Source organism: Crinia signifera, chromosome 8, assembly GCF_055691185.1.
Source record: "Crinia signifera chromosome 8, ASM5569118v1, whole genome shotgun sequence".
NCBI classification, from domain to species: domain Eukaryota; kingdom Metazoa; phylum Chordata; class Amphibia; order Anura; family Myobatrachidae; genus Crinia; species Crinia signifera.
In genome coordinates, this window is record NC_139224.1 from 70,928,091 (window position 1) to 70,944,268 (window position 16,178).

Consider the following 16,178-nt stretch of genomic DNA (forward strand, 5'->3'; position numbering starts at 1 on the left):
GTTTTTAGGTGATGGCTATTGTGTCTGTTTGACCTCTCCCAAATGTCTGTACTGGCAATAAAAAAAAAGTTTCCAATTTAAATAGCTAGAGAATAAAAACAATTTGCCAGTAATGGGAAAAAACCTACAGCACCTGGTGTTCCCATGTGGTCTCCCACCCAAGTACTAACCAGGCCCAACACTGCTTAGCTTCCAAGATCAGACGAGATTGGGCGTATCCAATGTGGTATGGCTGTAGGTGAGATACCGGAACTTTTTTGCCCTCTTCTACTTCTATAACCAGGTAAGCTAATAAAAAAGTTTCCTAACTGTATTGGCTTACTGAAAAAAATCATGTGTTGGTAATGTAAAAAGACCTACAGGACATAATATTAGCAGGTGGTCTCAAATTAATCTACTAAAAGGTTTAACACTGTTTAGCTGCCAAAAGCAGTTGGAATTGGGCCGAAACAGTGTGGTAAGTCTTTAGGTGATGGCTATTGTGTCTGTTTGACCTCTCCCAAATGTCTGTATTGGCAATAAAAAGATAAAGTTTTCAATTTAAATAGCTAGAGAATAAAAACAATTTGCCAGTAATGGTAAAAAACCTACAGCACCTGGTGTTCCCATGTGGTCTCCCACCCAAGTACTAACCAGGCCCAACACTGCTTAGCTTCCAAGATCAGACGGGATTGGGCATATCCAATGTGGTATGGCTGTATGTGAGATGCAGGCACTTTTTTGCCCTCTTCTACTTCTATAACAAGGTAAGTTAATAAAAAAGTTTCCTAACTGTATTGGCTTACTGAAAAAAATCATGTGTTGGTAATGTAAAAAGACCTATAGGACATAATATTAGCAGGTGGTCTCAAATTAAACTACTAAAGAGGCTCAACACTGTTTAGCTGCCAAAAGCAGTTGGAATTGGGCCTAAACAGTGTGGTAAGTTTTTAGGTGATGTCTATTGTGTCTGTTTGACCTCTCCCAAATGTCTGTATTGGCAATAAAAATAAAACGTTTCCAATTAAAATAGCAAGAGAATAAAAACAATTTGCCAGTAATGGGAAAAAACCTACAGCACCTGGTGTTCCCATGTGGTCTCCCACCCAAGTACTAACCAGGCCCAACACTGCTTAGCTTCCAAGATCAGACGAGATTGGGCGTATCCAATGTGGTATGGCTGTAGGTGAGATACATGCACTTTTTTGCCCTCTTCTACTTCTATAACCAGGTAAGCTAATAAAAAAGTTTCCTAACTGTATTGGCTTACTGAAAAAAATCATGTGTTGGTAATGTAAAAAGACCTACAGGACATAATATTAGCAGGTGGTCTCAAATTAATCTACTAAAAGGCTCAACACTGTTTAGCTGCCAAAAGCAGTTGGAATTGGGCCTAAACAGTGTGGTAAGTCTTTAGGTGATGGCTATTGTGTATGTTTGACCTCTCCCAAATGTCTGTACTGGCAATAAAAAAAAAGTTTCCAATTTAAATAGCTAGAGAATAAAAACAATTTGCCAGTAATGGGAAAAAACCTACAGCACCTGGTGTTCCCATGTGGTCTCCCACCCAAGTACTAACCAGGCCCAACACTGCTTAGCTTCCAAGATCAGACGAGATTGGGCGTATCCAATATGGTATGGCTGTAGGTGAGATACCGGCACTTTTTTGCCCTCTTCTACTTCTATAACCAGGTAAGCTAATAAAAAAGTTTCCTAACTGTATTGGCTTACTGAAAAAAATCATGTGTTGGTAATGTAAAAAGACCTACAGGACATAATATTAGCAGGTGGTCTCAAATTAATCTACTAAAAGGCTCAACACTGTTTAGCTGCCAAAAGCAGTTGGAATTGGGCCGAAACAGTGTGGTAAGTCTTTAGGTGATGGCTATTGTGTCTGTTTGACCTCTCCCAAATGTCTGTATTGGCAATAAAAAGATAAAGTTTTCAATTTAAATAGCTAGAGAATAAAAACAATTTGCCAGTAATGGTAAAAAACCTACAGCACCTGGTGTTCCCATGTGGTCTCCCACCCAAGTACTAACCAGGCCCAACACTGCTTAGCTTCCAAGATCAGACGGGATTGGGCATATCCAAAGTGGTATGGCTGTAGGTGAGATGCAGGCACTTTTTTGCCCTCTTCTACTTCTATAACAAGGTAAGTTAATAAAAAAGTTTCCTAACTGTATTGGCTTACTGAAAAAAATCATGTGTTGGTAATGTAAAAAGACCTATAGGACATAATATTAGCAGGTGGTCTCAAATTAAACTACTAAAGAGGCTCAACACTGTTTAGCTGCCAAAAGCAGTTGGAATTGGGCCTAAACAGTGTGGTAAGTTTTTAGGTGATGGCTATTGTGTCTGTTTGACCTCTCCCAAATGTCTGTATTGGCAATAAAAATAAAACGTTTCCAATTAAAATAGCAAGAGAATAAAAACAATTTGCCAGTAATGGGAAAAAACCTACAGCACCTGGTGTTCCCATGTGGTCTCCCACCCAAGTACTAACCAGGCCCAACACTGCTTAGCTTCCAAGATCAGACGAGATTGGGCGTATCCAATGTGGTATGGCTGTAGGTGAGATACAGGCACTTTTTTGCCCTCTTCTACTTCTATAACCAGGTAAGCTAATAAAAAAGTTTCCTAACTGTATTGGCTTACTGAAAAAAATCATGTGTTGGTAATGTAAAAAGACCTACAGGACATAATATTAGCAGGTGGTCTCAAATTAATCTACTAAAAGGCTCAACACTGTTTAGCTGCCAAAAGCAGTTGGAATTGGGCCTAAACAGTGTGGTAAGTCTTTAGGTGATGGCTATTGTGTATGTTTGACCTCTCCCAAATGTCTGTATTGGCAATAAAAAGATAAAGTTTTCAATTTAAATAGCTAGAGAATAAAAACAATTTGCCAGTAATGGTAAAAAACCTACAGCACCTGGTGTTCCCATGTGGTCTCCCACCCAAGTACTAACCAGGCCCAACACTGCTTAGCTTCCAAGATCAGACGGGATTGGGCATATCCAATGTGGTATGGCTGTAGGTGAGATGCAGGTACTTTTTTGCCCTCCTCTACTTCTTTAACAAGGTAAGTTAATAAAAAAGTTTCCTAACTGTATTGGCTTACTGAAAAAAATCATGTGTTGGTAATGTAAAAAGACCTACAGGACATAATATTAGCAGGTGGTCTCAAATTAAACTACTAAAGAGGCTCAACACTGTTTAGCTGCCAAAAGCAGTTGGAATTGGGCCTAAACAGTGTGGTAAGTTTTTAGGTGATGGCTATTGTGTCTGTTTGACCTCTCCCAAATGTCTGTATTGGCAATAAAAATAAAAAGTTTCCAATTAAAATAGCAAGAGAATAAAAACAATTTGCCAGTAATAGGGAAAAAACCTACAGCACCTGGTGTTCCCATGTGGTCTCCCACCCAAGTACTAACCAGGCCCAACACTGCTTAGCTTCCAAGATCAGACGAGATTGGGCGTATCCAATGTGGTATGGCTGTAGGTGAGATAACAGCACTTTTTTGCCCTCTTCTACTTCTTTAACAAGGTAAGTTAATAAAAAAGTTTCCTAACTGTATTGGCTTACTGAAAAAAATCATGTGTTGGTAATGTAAAAAGACCTACAGGACATAATATTAGCAGGTGGTCTCAAATTAAACTACTAAAGAGGCTCAACACTGTTTAGCTGCCAAAAGCAGTTGGAATTGGGCCTAAACAGTGTGGTAAGTTTTTAGGTGATGGCTATTGTGTCTGTTTGACCTCTCCCAAATGTCTGTATTGGCAATAAAAATAAAAAGTTTCCAATTAAAATAGCAAGAGAATAAAAACAATTTGCCAGTAATGGGAAAAAACCTACAGCACCTGGTGTTCCCATGTGGTCTCCCACCCAAGTACTAACCAGGCCCAACACTGCTTAGCTTCCAAGAACAGACGAGATTGGGCATATCCAATGTGGTATGGCTGTAGGTGAGATACAGGCACTTTTTTGCCCTCTTCTACTTCTATAACCAGGTAAGCTAATAAAAAAGTTTCCTAACTGTATTGGCTTACTGAAAAAAATCATGTGTTGGTAATGTAAAAAGACCTACAGGACATAATATTAGCAGGTGGTCTCAAATTAATCTACTAAAAGGCTCAACACTGTTTAGCTGCCAAAAGCAGTTGGAATTGGGCCGAAACAGTGTGGTAAGTCTTTAGGTGATGGCTATTGTGTCTGTTTGACCTCTCCCAAATGTCTGTATTGGCAATAAAAAGATAAAGTTTTCAATTTAAATAGCTAGAGAATAAAAACAATTTGCCAGTAATGGTAAAAAACCTACAGCACCTGGTGTTCCCATGTGGTCTCCCACCTAAGTACTAACCAGGCCCAACACTGCTTAGCTTCCAAGATCAGACGGGATTGGGCATATCCAATGTGGTATGGCTGTAGGTGAGATGCAGGCACTTTTTTGCCCTCTTCTACTTCTTTAACAAGGTAAGTTAATAAAAAAGTTTCCTAACTGTATTGGCTTACAGAAAAAAATCATGTGTTGGTAATGTAAAAAGACCTACAGGACATAATATTAGCAGGTGGTCTCAAATTAAACTACTAAAGAGGCTCAAAACTGTTTAGCTGCCAAAAGCAGTTGGAATTGGGCCTAAACAGTGTGGTAAGTTTTTAGGTGATGGCTATTGTGTCTGTTTGACCTCTCCCAAATGTCTGTGTTGGCAATAAAAATAAAAAGTTTCCAATTAAAATAGCAAGAGAATAAAAACAATTTGCCAGTAATGGGAAAAAACCTACAGCACCTGGTGTTCCCATGTGGTCTCCCACCCAAGTACTAACCAGGCCCAACACTGCTTAGCTTCCAAGATCAGACGAGATTGGGCGTATCCAATGTGGTATGGCTGTAGGTGAGATAACGGCACTTTTTTGCCCTCTTCTACTTCTATAACCAGGTAAGCTAATAAAAAAGGTTCCTAACTGTATTGGCTTACTGAAAAAAATCATGTGTTGGTAATGTAAAAAGACCTACAGGTCATGATATTAGCAGTTGGTCTCAAATTAAACTACTAAAGAGGCTCAACACTGTTTAGCTGCCAAAAGCAGTTGGAATTGGGCCTAAACAGTGTGGTAAGTTTTTAGGTGATGGCTATTGTGTCTGTTTGACCTCTCCCAAATGTCTGTATTGGCAATAAAAATAAAAAGTTTCCAATTAAAATAGCAAGAGAATAAAAACAATTTGCCAGTAATGGGAAAAAAACCTACAGCACCTGGTGTTCCCATGTGGTCTCCCACCCAAGTACTAACCAGGCCCAACACTGCTTAGCTTCCAAGATCAGACGAGATTGGGCGTATCCAATGTGGTATGGCTGTAGGTGAGATACCGGCACTTTTTTGCCCTCTTCTACTTCTATAACCAGGTAAGCTAATATAAAAGTTTCCTAAATGTATTGGCTTACTGAAAAAAATCATGTGTTGGTAATGTTAAAAGACCTACAGGACATAATATTAGCAGGTGGTCTCAAATTAATCTACTAAAGAGGCTCAACACTGTTTAGCTGCCAAAAGCAGTTGGAATTGGGCCTAAACAGTGTGGTAAGTCTTTAGGTGATGGCTATTGTGTCTGTTTGACCTCTCCCAAATGTCTGTATTGGCAATAAAAAGATAAAGTTTTCAATTTAAATAGCTAGAGAATAAAAACAATTTGCCAGTAATGGTAAAAAACCTACAGCACCTGGTGTTCCCATGTGGTCTCCCACCCAAGTACTAACCAGGGTCAACACTGCTTAGCTTCCAATATAGGACGAGATTGGGCGTATCCAATGTGGTATGGCTGTAGGTGAGATACAGGCACTTTTTTGCCCTCTTCTACTTCTATAACCAGGTAAGCTAATAAAAAAGTTTCCTAACTATATTGGCTTACTGAAAAAAATTATGTTTTGGTAATGAAAAAAGACCTACAGGACATAATATTAGTAGGTGGTCTCAAATTAAACTACTAAAGAGGCTCAACTCTGTTCAGCTGCCAAAAGCAGTTGGAATTGGCTTGAAACAGTGTGGTAAGTCTTTTGGTGATGGCTATTGTGTCTGTTTGACCTCTCCCAAATCTCTGTATTGGCAATAAAAAGAAAAAGTTTCCAATTTAAATAGCTAGAGAATAAAAACAATTTGCCAGTAATGGGAAAAAACCTACAGCACCTGGTGTTCCCATGTGGTCTCCAACATAAGTACTAACCAGGCCCAACACTGCTTAGCTTCCAAGATCAGACGGGATTGGGCGTATCCAATGTGGTATGGCTGTAGGTGAGATACAGGCACTTTTTTGCCCTCTTCTACTTCTATAACAAGGTAAGTTAATAAAAAACTTTCCTAACTGTATTGGCTTACTGAAAAAAATCATGTGTTGGTAATGTAAAAAGACCTACAGGACATGATATTAGCAGGTGGTCTCAAATTAAACTACTAAAGAGGCTCAACACTGTTTAGCTGCCAAAAACAGTTGGAATTGGGCCGAAACAGTGTGGTAAGTCTTTAGGTGATGGCTATTGTGTCTGTTTGACCTCTCCCAAATGTCTGTTTTGGCAATAAAAAGATAAAGTTTCCAATTTAAATAGCTAGAGAATAAAAACAATTTGCCAGTAATGGGAAAAAGCCTACAGCACCTGGTGTTCCCATGTGGTCTCCCACCCAAGTACTAACCAGGCCCAACACTGATTAGCTTTCAAGATCAGACGAGATTGGGCGTATCCAATGTGGTATGGCTGTAGGTGAGATACGGGCACTTTTTTGCCCTCTTCTACTTCTATAACAAGGTAAGTTAATAAAAAACTTTCCTAACTGTATTGGCTTACTGAAAAAAATCATGTGTTGGTAATGTAAAAAGACCTACAGGACATGATATTAGCAGGTGGTCTCAAATTAAACTACTAAAGAGGCTCAACACTGTTTAGCTGCCAAAAGCAGTTGGAATTGGGCCTAAACAGTGTGGTAAGTTTTTAGGTGATGGCTATTGTGTCTGTTTGACCTCTCCCAAATGTCTGTACTGGCATTAAAAAAAAAAGTTTCCAATTTAAATAGCTAGAGAATAAAAAAAAATTGCCAGTAATGGGAAAAAACATACAGCACCTGGTGTTCCCATGTGGTCTCCCACCCAAGTAATAACCAGGCCCAACACTGCTTAGCTTCCAAGATCAGAAGAGATTGGGCGTATCCAATGTGGTATGGCTGTAGGTGAGATACAGGCACTTTTTTGCCCTCTTCTACTTCTATAACCAGGTAAGGTAATAAAAAAGTTTCCTAACTGTTTTGGCTTACTGAAAAAAATCATGTGTTGGTAATGTAAAAAGACCTACAGGACATAATATTAGCAGGTGGTCTCAAATTAAACTACTAAAGAGGCTCAACACTGTTTAGCTGCCAAAAGCAGTTGGAATTGGGCCGAAACAGTGTGGTAAGTCTTTAGGTGATGGCTATTGTGTCTGTTTGACCTCTCCCAAATGTCTGTATTAGCAATAAAAAGAAAAAGTTTCCAATTTAAAAAGCTAGAGAAAAAAAACAATTTGCCAGTAATGGGAAAAAACCTACAGCACCTGGTGTTCCCATGTGGTCTCCCACCCAAGTACTAACCAGGCCCAACACTGCTTAGTTCCAAGATTAGACGAGATTGGGCGTATCCAATGTGGTATAGCTATAGGTGAGATACCGGCACTTTCTTGCCCTCTTCTACTTCTATAACCAGGTAAGCTAATATAAAAGTTTCCTAACTGTATTGGCTTACTGAAAAAAATCATGTGTTGGTAATGTAAAAAGACCTACAGGACATAATATTAGCAGGTGGTCTCAAATTAATCTACTAAAGAGGCTCAACACTGTTTAGCTGCCAAAAGCAGTTGGAATTGGGCCGAAACAGTGTGGTAAGTCTTTAGGTGATGGCTATTGTGTCTGTTTGACCTATCCCAAATGTCTGTATTGGCAATAAAAAGATAAAGTTTTCAATTTAAATAGCTAGAGAATAAAAACAATTTGCCAGTAATGGTAAAAAACCTACAGCACCTGGTGTTCCCATGTGGTCTCCCACCCAAGTACTAACCAGGCCCAACACTGCTTAGCTTCCAAGATCAGACGGGATTGGGCATATCCAATGTGGTATGGCTGTAGGTGAGATGCTGGCACTTTTTTGCCCTCTTCTACTTCTATAAAAAGGTAAGTTAATAAAAAAGTTTCCTAACTGTATTGGCTTACTCAAAAAAATCATGTGTTGGTAATGTAAAAAGACCTACAGGACATGATATTAGCAGGTGGTCTCAAATTAAACTACTAAAGAGGCTCAACACTGTTTAGCTGCCAAAAGCAGTTGGAATTGGGCCTAAACTGTTAGGTAAGTTTTTAGGTGATGGCTTTTGTGTCTGTTTGACCTCTTCCAAATGTCTGTACTGGCAATAAAAAAAAAAGTTTCCAATTTAAATAGCTAGAGAATAAAAACAATTTGCCAGTTATGGGAAAAAACCTACAGCAAGTTGTGTGCGCATGTGGTCTCCCACCTAATTACTAACCAGGCCCAACACTGCTTAGCTTCCAAGAACAGACGAGATTGGGCGTATCCAATGTGGTATGGCTGTAGGTGAGATAACGGCACTTTTTTGCCCTCTTCTACTTCTATAACCAGGTAAGCTAATAAAAAAGTTTCATAACTATATTGGCTTACTGAAAAAAATCATGTGTTGGTAATGTAAAAAGACCTACAGGACATAATATTAGCAGGTGGTCTCAAATTAAACTACTAAAGAGGCTCAACTCTGTTTAGCTGCCAAAAGCAGTTGGAATTGGGCCGAAACAGTGTGGTAAGTCTTTAGGTGATGGCTATTGTGTCTGTTTGACCTCTCCCAAATCTCTGTATTGGCAATAAAAAGAAAAAGTTTCCAATTTAAATAGCTAGAGAATAAAAAACAATTTGCCAGCAATGGGAAAAAACATACAGTACCTGGTGTTCCCATGTGGTCTCCCACCCAAATACTAACCAGGCCCATCACTGCTTAGCTTTCAAGAACAGACGAGACTGGGCGTATCCAACGTGGTATGGCTGTAGGAGAGATACAGGCACTTTTTTTGACCTCTTCTACTTCTATAACCAGGTAAGCTAATAAAAAAGGTTCCTAACTATATTGGCTTACTGAAAAAAATCATGTGTTGGTAATGTAAAAAGACCTACAGGACATAATATTAGCAGGTGGTCTCAAATTAAACTACTAAAGAGGCTCAACTCTGTTTAGCTGCCAAAAGCAGTTGGAATTGGGCCGAAACAGTGTGGTAAGTCTTTAGGTGATGGCTATTGTGTCTGTTTGACCTCTCCCAAATCTCTGTATTGGCAATAAAAAGAAAAAGTTTCCAATTTAAATAGCTAGAGAATAAAAACAATTTGCCAGTAATGGTAAAAAACCTACAGCACCTGGTGTTCCCATGTGGTCTCCCACCCAAGTACTAACCAGGCCCAACACTGCTTAGCTTCCAAGATCAGACGGGATTGGGCATATCCAATGTGGTATGGCTGTAGGTGAGATGCAGGCACTTTTTTGCCCTCTTCTACTTCTTTAACAAGGTAAGTTAATAAAAAAGTTTCCTAACTGTATTGGCTTACAGAAAAAAATCATGTGTTGGTAATGTAAAAAGACCTACAGGACATAATATTAGCAGGTGGTCTCAAATTAAACTACTAAAGAGGCTCAACACTGTTTAGCTGCCAAAAGCAGTTGGAATTGGGCCTAAACAGTGTGGTAAGTTTTTAGGTGATGGCTATTGTGTCTGTTTGACCTCTCCCAAATGTCTGTGTTGGCAATAAAAATAAAAAGTTTCCAATTAAAATAGCAAGAGAATAAAAACAATTTGCCAGTAATGGGAAAAAACCTACAGCACCTGGTGTTCCCATGTGGTCTCCCACCCAAGTACTAACCAGGCCCAACACTGCTTAGCTTCCAAGATCAGACGAGATTGGGCGTATCCAATGTGGTATGGCTGTAGGTGAGATAATGGCACTTTTTTGCCCTCTTCTACTTCTATAACCAGGTAAGCTAATAAAAAAGGTTCCTAACTGTATTGGCTTACTGAAAAAAATCATGTGTTGGTAATGTAAAAAGACCTACAGGTCATGATATTAGCAGTTGGTCTCAAATTAAACTACTAAAGAGGCTCAACACTGTTTAGCTGCCAAAAGCAGTTGGAATTGGGCCTAAACAGTGTGGTAAGTTTTTAGGTGATGGCTATTGTGTCTGTTTGACCTCTCCCAAATGTCTGTATTGGCAATAAAAATAAAAAGTTTCCAATTAAAATAGCAAGAGAATAAAAACAATTTGCCAGTAATGGGAAAAAAACCTACAGCACCTGGTGTTCCCATGTGGTCTCCCACCCAAGTACTAACCAGGCCCAACACTGCTTAGCTTCCAAGATCAGACGAGATTGGGCGTATCCAATGTGGTATGGCTGTAGGTGAGATACCGGCACTTTTTTGCCCTCTTCTACTTCTATAACCAGGTAAAATAATATAAAAGTTTCCTAAATGTATTGGCTTACTGAAAAAAATCATGTGTTGGTAATGTAAAAAGACCTACAGGACATAATATTAGCAGGTGGTCTCAAATTAAACTACTAAAGAGGCTCAACACTGTTTAGCTGCCAAAAGCAGTTGGAATTGGGCCTAAACAGTGTGGTAAGTTTTTAGGTGATGGCTATTGTGTCTGTTTGACCTCTCCCAAATGTCTGTACTGGCAATAAAAAAAAAGTTTCCAATTTAAATAGCTAGAGAATAAAAACAATTTGCCAGTAATGGGAAAAAACCTACAGCACCTGGTGTTCCCATGTGGTCTCCCACCTAAGTACTAACCAGGCCCAACACTGCTTAGCTTCCAAGATCAGACGAGATTGGGCGTATCCAATGTGGTATGGCTGTAGGTGAGATACAGGCACTTTTTTGCCCTCTTCTACTTCTATAACCAGGTAAGCTAATAAAAAAGTTTCCTAACTGTATTGGCTTACTGAAAAAAATCATGTGTTGGTAATGTTAAAAGACCTACAGGACATAATATTAGCAGGTGGTCTCAAATTAATCTACTAAAGAGGCTCAACACTGTTTAGCTGCCAAAAGCAGTTGGAATTGGGCCGAAACAGTGTGGTAAGTCTTTAGGTGATGGCTATTGTGTCTGTTTGACCTCTCCCAAATGTCTGTATTAGCAATAAAAAGATAAAGTTTTCAATTTAAATAGCTAGAGAATAAAAACAATTTGCCAGTAATGGTAAAAAACCTACAGCACCTGGTGTTCCCATGTGGTCTCCCACCCAAGTACTAACCAGGGTCAACACTGCTTAGCTTCCAATATAGGACGAGATTGGGCGTATCCAATGTGGTATGGCTGTAGGTGAGATACAGGCACTTTTTTGCCCTCTTCTACTTCTATAACCAGGTAAGCTAATAAAAAAGTTTCCTAACTATATTGGCTTACTGAAAAAAATTATGTTTTGGTAATGAAAAAAGACCTACAGGACATAATATTAGTAGGTGGTCTCAAATTAAACTACTAAAGAGGCTCAACTCTGTTCAGCTGCCAAAAGCAGTTGGAATTGGGCCGAAACAGTGTGGTAAGTCTTTTGGTGATGGCTATTGTGTCTGTTTGACCTCTCCCAAATCTCTGTATTGGCAATAAAAAGAAAAAGTTTCCAATTTAAATAGCTAGAGAATAAAAACTATTTGCCAGTAATGGGAAAAAACCTACAGCACCTGGTGTTCCCATGTGGTCTCCAACATAAGTACTAACCAGGCCCAACACTGCTTAGCTTCCAAGATCAGACGGGATTGGGCGTATCCAATGTGGTATGGCTGTAGGTGAGATACAGGCACTTTTTTGCCCTCTTCTACTTCTATAACAAGGTAAGTTAATAAAAAACTTTCCTAACTGTATTGGCTTACTGAAAAAAATCATGTGTTGGTAATGTAAAAAGACCTACAGGACATGATATTAGCAGGTGGTCTCAAATTAAACTACTAAAGAGGCTCAACACTGTTTAGCTGCCAAAAACAGTTGGAATTGGGCCGAAACAGTGTGGTAAGTCTTTAGGTGATGGCTATTGTGTCTGTTTGACCTCTCCCAAATGTCTGTTTTGGCAATAAAAAGATAAAGTTTCCAATTTAAATAGCTAGAGAATAAAAACAATTTGCCAGTAATGGGAAAAAGCCTACAGCACCTGGTGTTCCCATGTGGTCTCCCACCCAAGTACTAACCAGGCCCAACACTGCTTAGCTTCCAAGATCAGACGAGATTGGGCATATCCAATGTGGTATGGCTGTAGGTGAGATGCAGGCACTTTTTTGCCCTCTTCTACTTCTTTAACAAGGTAAGTTAATAAAAAAGTTTCCTAACTGTATTGGCTTACAGAAAAAAATCATGTGTTGGTAATGTAAAAAGACCTACAGGACATAATATTAGCAGGTGGTCTCAAATTAAACTACTAAAGAGGCTCAACACTGTTTAGCTGCCAAAAGCAGTTGGAATTGGGCCTAAACAGTGTGGTAAGTTTTTAGGTGATGGCTATTGTGTCTGTTTGACCTCTCCCAAATGTCTGTGTTGGCAATAAAAATAAAAAGTTTCCAATTAAAATAGCAAGAGAATAAAAACAATTTGCCAGTAATGGGAAAAAACCTACAGCACCTGGTGTTCCCATGTGGTCTCCCACCCAAGTACTAACCAGGCCCAACACTGCTTAGCTTCCAAGATCAGACGAGATTGGGCGTATCCAATGTGGTATGGCTGTAGGTGAGATAATGGCACTTTTTTGCCCTCTTCTACTTCTATAACCAGGTAAGCTAATAAAAAAGGTTCCTAACTGTATTGGCTTACTGAAAAAAATCATGTGTTGGTAATGTAAAAAGACCTACAGGTCATGATATTAGCAGTTGGTCTCAAATTAAACTACTAAAGAGGCTCAACACTGTTTAGCTGCCAAAAGCAGTTGGAATTGGGCCTAAACAGTGTGGTAAGTTTTTAGGTGATGGCTATTGTGTCTGTTTGACCTCTCCCAAATGTCTGTATTGGCAATAAAAATAAAAAGTTTCCAATTAAAATAGCAAGAGAATAAAAACAATTTGCCAGTAATGGGAAAAAAACCTACAGCACCTGGTGTTCCCATGTGGTCTCCCACCCAAGTACTAACCAGGCCCAACACTGCTTAGCTTCCAAGATCAGACGAGATTGGGCGTATCCAATGTGGTATGGCTGTAGGTGAGATACCGGCACTTTTTTGCCCTCTTCTACTTCTATAACCAGGTAAAATAATATAAAAGTTTCCTAAATGTATTGGCTTACTGAAAAAAATCATGTGTTGGTAATGTAAAAAGACCTACAGGACATAATATTAGCAGGTGGTCTCAAATTAAACTACTAAAGAGGCTCAACACTGTTTAGCTGCCAAAAGCAGTTGGAATTGGGCCTAAACAGTGTGGTAAGTTTTTAGGTGATGGCTATTGTGTCTGTTTGACCTCTCCCAAATGTCTGTACTGGCAATAAAAAAAAAGTTTCCAATTTAAATAGCTAGAGAATAAAAACAATTTGCCAGTAATGGGAAAAAACCTACAGCACCTGGTGTTCCCATGTGGTCTCCCACCTAAGTACTAACCAGGCCCAACACTGCTTAGCTTCCAAGATCAGACGAGATTGGGCGTATCCAATGTGGTATGGCTGTAGGTGAGATACAGGCACTTTTTTGCCCTCTTCTACTTCTATAACCAGGTAAGCTAATAAAAAAGTTTCCTAACTGTATTGGCTTACTGAAAAAAATCATGTGTTGGTAATGTTAAAAGACCTACAGGACATAATATTAGCAGGTGGTCTCAAATTAATCTACTAAAGAGGCTCAACACTGTTTAGCTGCCAAAAGCAGTTGGAATTGGGCCGAAACAGTGTGGTAAGTCTTTAGGTGATGGCTATTGTGTCTGTTTGACCTCTCCCAAATGTCTGTATTGGCAATAAAAAGATAAAGTTTTCAATTTAAATAGCTAGAGAATAAAAACAATTTGCCAGTAATGGTAAAAAACCTACAGCACCTGGTGTTCCCATGTGGTCTCCCACCCAAGTACTAACCAGGGTCAACACTGCTTAGCTTCCAATATAGGACGAGATTGGGCGTATCCAATGTGGTATGGCTGTAGGTGAGATACAGGCACTTTTTTGCCCTCTTCTACTTCTATAACCAGGTAAGCTAATAAAAAAGTTTCCTAACTATATTGGCTTACTGAAAAAAATTATGTTTTGGTAATGAAAAAAGACCTACAGGACATAATATTAGTAGGTGGTCTCAAATTAAACTACTAAAGAGGCTCAACTCTGTTCAGCTGCCAAAAGCAGTTGGAATTGGGCCGAAACAGTGTGGTAAGTCTTTTGGTGATGGCTATTGTGTCTGTTTGACCTCTCCCAAATCTCTGTATTGGCAATAAAAAGAAAAAGTTTCCAATTTAAATAGCTAGAGAATAAAAACTATTTGCCAGTAATGGGAAAAAACCTACAGCACCTGGTGTTCCCATGTGGTCTCCAACATAAGTACTAACCAGGCCCAACACTGCTTAGCTTCCAAGATCAGACGGGATTGGGCGTATCCAATGTGGTATGGCTGTAGGTGAGATACAGGCACTTTTTTGCCCTCTTCTACTTCTATAACAAGGTAAGTTAATAAAAAACTTTCCTAACTGTATTGGCTTACTGAAAAAAATCATGTGTTGGTAATGTAAAAAGACCTACAGGACATGATATTAGCAGGTGGTCTCAAATTAAACTACTAAAGAGGCTCAACACTGTTTAGCTGCCAAAAACAGTTGGAATTGGGCCGAAACAGTGTGGTAAGTCTTTAGGTGATGGCTATTGTGTCTGTTTGACCTCTCCCAAATGTCTGTTTTGGCAATAAAAAGATAAAGTTTCCAATTTAAATAGCTAGAGAATAAAAACAATTTGCCAGTAATGGGAAAAAGCCTACAGCACCTGGTGTTCCCATGTGGTCTCCCACCCAAGTACTAACCAGGCCCAACACTGCTTAGCTTCCAAGATCAGACGAGATTGGGCGTATCCAATGTGGTATGGCTGTAGGTGAGATACTGGCACTTTTTTGCCCTCTTCTACTTCTATAACAAGGTAAGTTAATAAAAAACTTTCCTAACTGTATTGGCTTACTGAAAAAAATCATGTGTTGGTAATGTAAAAAGACCTACAGGACATGATATTAGCAGGTGGTCTCAAATTAAACTACTAAAGAGGCTCAACACTGTTTAGCTGCCAAAAGCAGTTGGAATTGGGCCTAAATAGTGTGGTAAGTTTTTAGGTGATGGCTATTGTGTCTGTTTGACCTCTCCCAAATGTCTGTACTGGCATTAAAAAAAAAAAGTTTCCAATTTAAATAGCTAGAGAATAAAAAAAAATTGCCAGTAATGGGAAAAAACATACAGCACCTGGTGTTCCCATGTGGTCTCCCACCCAAGTAATAACCAGGCCCAACACTGCTTAGCTTCCAAGATCAGAAGAGATTGGGCGTATCCAATGTGGTATGGCTGTAGGTGAGATACAGGCACTTTTTTGCCCTCTTCTACTTCTATAACCAGGTAAGGTAATAAAAAAGTTTCCTAACTGTTTTGGCTTACTGAAAAAAATCATGTGTTGGTAATGTAAAAAGACCTACAGGACATAATATTAGCAGGTGGTCTCAAATTAAACTACTAAAGAGGCTCAACACTGTTTAGCTGCCAAAAGCAGTTGGAATTGGGCCGAAACAGTGTGGTAAGTCTTTAGGTGATGGCTATTGTGTCTGTTTGACCTCTCCCAAATGTCTGTATTAGCAATAAAAAGAAAAAGTTTCCAATTTAAATAGCTAGAGAAAAAAAACAATTTGCCAGTAATGGGAAAAAACCTACAGCACCTGGTGTTCCCATGTGGTCTCCCACCCAAGTACTAACCAGGCCCAACACTGCTTAGTTCCAAGATTAGACGAGATTGGGCGTATCCAATGTGGTATAGCTATAGGTGAGATACCGGCACTTTCTTGCCCTCTTCTACTTCTATAACCAGGTAAGCTAATATAAAAGTTTCCTAACTGTATTGGCTTACTGAAAAAAATCATGTGTTGGTAATGTAAAAAGACCAACAGGACATAATATTAGCAGGTGGTCTCAAATTAATCTACTAAAGAGGCTCAA

The 16,178-nt window shown here is 39.2% G+C and overlaps 28 non-coding genes and 8 pseudogenes across 29 annotated transcripts in view; all 36 read right to left on the bottom strand.

Moving 5' to 3' along the window:
* LOC146027235 (protein shisa-9B pseudogene) overlaps positions 1 to 16,178 on the bottom strand; it is a 604,201-nt pseudogene that overhangs the window by 537,711 nt on the left and 50,312 nt on the right. The window lies entirely within an intron of this gene.
* LOC146030238 (5S ribosomal RNA) lies at positions 122 to 240 on the bottom strand. The gene has a single exon (XR_014455738.1). It is a non-coding gene; the product is annotated as a 5S ribosomal RNA (ribosomal RNA).
* LOC146031676 (5S ribosomal RNA) lies at positions 585 to 703 on the bottom strand. The gene has a single exon (XR_014457137.1). It is a non-coding gene; the product is annotated as a 5S ribosomal RNA (ribosomal RNA).
* Positions 1,049 to 1,167, bottom strand: LOC146030239 (5S ribosomal RNA). The gene has a single exon (XR_014455739.1). It is a non-coding gene; the product is annotated as a 5S ribosomal RNA (ribosomal RNA).
* On the bottom strand, positions 1,510 to 1,628 carry LOC146031054 (5S ribosomal RNA). The gene has a single exon (XR_014456532.1). It is a non-coding gene; the product is annotated as a 5S ribosomal RNA (ribosomal RNA).
* LOC146031057 (5S ribosomal RNA) lies at positions 1,973 to 2,091 on the bottom strand. The gene has a single exon (XR_014456534.1). It is a non-coding gene; the product is annotated as a 5S ribosomal RNA (ribosomal RNA).
* Positions 2,437 to 2,555, bottom strand: LOC146030240 (5S ribosomal RNA). Its single transcript, XR_014455740.1, has one exon. It is a non-coding gene; the product is annotated as a 5S ribosomal RNA (ribosomal RNA).
* On the bottom strand, positions 2,900 to 3,018 carry LOC146030391 (5S ribosomal RNA). The gene has a single exon (XR_014455887.1). It is a non-coding gene; the product is annotated as a 5S ribosomal RNA (ribosomal RNA).
* LOC146030241 (5S ribosomal RNA) lies at positions 3,365 to 3,483 on the bottom strand. The gene has a single exon (XR_014455741.1). It is a non-coding gene; the product is annotated as a 5S ribosomal RNA (ribosomal RNA).
* Positions 3,829 to 3,947, bottom strand: LOC146032903 (5S ribosomal RNA). The gene has a single exon (XR_014458315.1). It is a non-coding gene; the product is annotated as a 5S ribosomal RNA (ribosomal RNA).
* Positions 4,292 to 4,410, bottom strand: LOC146030756 (5S ribosomal RNA). Its single transcript, XR_014456245.1, has one exon. It is a non-coding gene; the product is annotated as a 5S ribosomal RNA (ribosomal RNA).
* Positions 4,756 to 4,874, bottom strand: LOC146030242 (5S ribosomal RNA). Its single transcript, XR_014455742.1, has one exon. It is a non-coding gene; the product is annotated as a 5S ribosomal RNA (ribosomal RNA).
* Positions 5,221 to 5,339, bottom strand: LOC146030243 (5S ribosomal RNA). The gene has a single exon (XR_014455743.1). It is a non-coding gene; the product is annotated as a 5S ribosomal RNA (ribosomal RNA).
* Positions 5,685 to 5,803, bottom strand: LOC146028901 (5S ribosomal RNA; annotated as a pseudogene).
* Positions 6,149 to 6,267, bottom strand: LOC146033787 (5S ribosomal RNA). The gene has a single exon (XR_014459195.1). It is a non-coding gene; the product is annotated as a 5S ribosomal RNA (ribosomal RNA).
* Positions 6,613 to 6,731, bottom strand: LOC146033963 (5S ribosomal RNA). The gene has a single exon (XR_014459371.1). It is a non-coding gene; the product is annotated as a 5S ribosomal RNA (ribosomal RNA).
* On the bottom strand, positions 7,076 to 7,194 carry LOC146034344 (5S ribosomal RNA). The gene has a single exon (XR_014459751.1). It is a non-coding gene; the product is annotated as a 5S ribosomal RNA (ribosomal RNA).
* LOC146028601 (5S ribosomal RNA) lies at positions 7,540 to 7,657 on the bottom strand (annotated as a pseudogene).
* LOC146030392 (5S ribosomal RNA) lies at positions 8,003 to 8,121 on the bottom strand. Its single transcript, XR_014455888.1, has one exon. It is a non-coding gene; the product is annotated as a 5S ribosomal RNA (ribosomal RNA).
* On the bottom strand, positions 8,466 to 8,584 carry LOC146029713 (5S ribosomal RNA; annotated as a pseudogene).
* On the bottom strand, positions 8,931 to 9,049 carry LOC146029291 (5S ribosomal RNA; annotated as a pseudogene).
* Positions 9,396 to 9,514, bottom strand: LOC146030393 (5S ribosomal RNA). Its single transcript, XR_014455890.1, has one exon. It is a non-coding gene; the product is annotated as a 5S ribosomal RNA (ribosomal RNA).
* Positions 9,860 to 9,978, bottom strand: LOC146030245 (5S ribosomal RNA). The gene has a single exon (XR_014455745.1). It is a non-coding gene; the product is annotated as a 5S ribosomal RNA (ribosomal RNA).
* On the bottom strand, positions 10,325 to 10,443 carry LOC146030246 (5S ribosomal RNA). The gene has a single exon (XR_014455746.1). It is a non-coding gene; the product is annotated as a 5S ribosomal RNA (ribosomal RNA).
* On the bottom strand, positions 10,787 to 10,905 carry LOC146030640 (5S ribosomal RNA). Its single transcript, XR_014456130.1, has one exon. It is a non-coding gene; the product is annotated as a 5S ribosomal RNA (ribosomal RNA).
* Positions 11,251 to 11,369, bottom strand: LOC146028902 (5S ribosomal RNA; annotated as a pseudogene).
* LOC146033788 (5S ribosomal RNA) lies at positions 11,715 to 11,833 on the bottom strand. The gene has a single exon (XR_014459197.1). It is a non-coding gene; the product is annotated as a 5S ribosomal RNA (ribosomal RNA).
* Positions 12,179 to 12,297, bottom strand: LOC146032052 (5S ribosomal RNA). Its single transcript, XR_014457500.1, has one exon. It is a non-coding gene; the product is annotated as a 5S ribosomal RNA (ribosomal RNA).
* On the bottom strand, positions 12,643 to 12,761 carry LOC146030247 (5S ribosomal RNA). The gene has a single exon (XR_014455747.1). It is a non-coding gene; the product is annotated as a 5S ribosomal RNA (ribosomal RNA).
* On the bottom strand, positions 13,108 to 13,226 carry LOC146030248 (5S ribosomal RNA). Its single transcript, XR_014455748.1, has one exon. It is a non-coding gene; the product is annotated as a 5S ribosomal RNA (ribosomal RNA).
* On the bottom strand, positions 13,570 to 13,688 carry LOC146030641 (5S ribosomal RNA). Its single transcript, XR_014456131.1, has one exon. It is a non-coding gene; the product is annotated as a 5S ribosomal RNA (ribosomal RNA).
* Positions 14,034 to 14,152, bottom strand: LOC146028903 (5S ribosomal RNA; annotated as a pseudogene).
* LOC146033789 (5S ribosomal RNA) lies at positions 14,498 to 14,616 on the bottom strand. Its single transcript, XR_014459198.1, has one exon. It is a non-coding gene; the product is annotated as a 5S ribosomal RNA (ribosomal RNA).
* On the bottom strand, positions 14,962 to 15,080 carry LOC146031097 (5S ribosomal RNA). Its single transcript, XR_014456573.1, has one exon. It is a non-coding gene; the product is annotated as a 5S ribosomal RNA (ribosomal RNA).
* On the bottom strand, positions 15,426 to 15,544 carry LOC146034347 (5S ribosomal RNA). The gene has a single exon (XR_014459753.1). It is a non-coding gene; the product is annotated as a 5S ribosomal RNA (ribosomal RNA).
* Positions 15,890 to 16,007, bottom strand: LOC146028602 (5S ribosomal RNA; annotated as a pseudogene).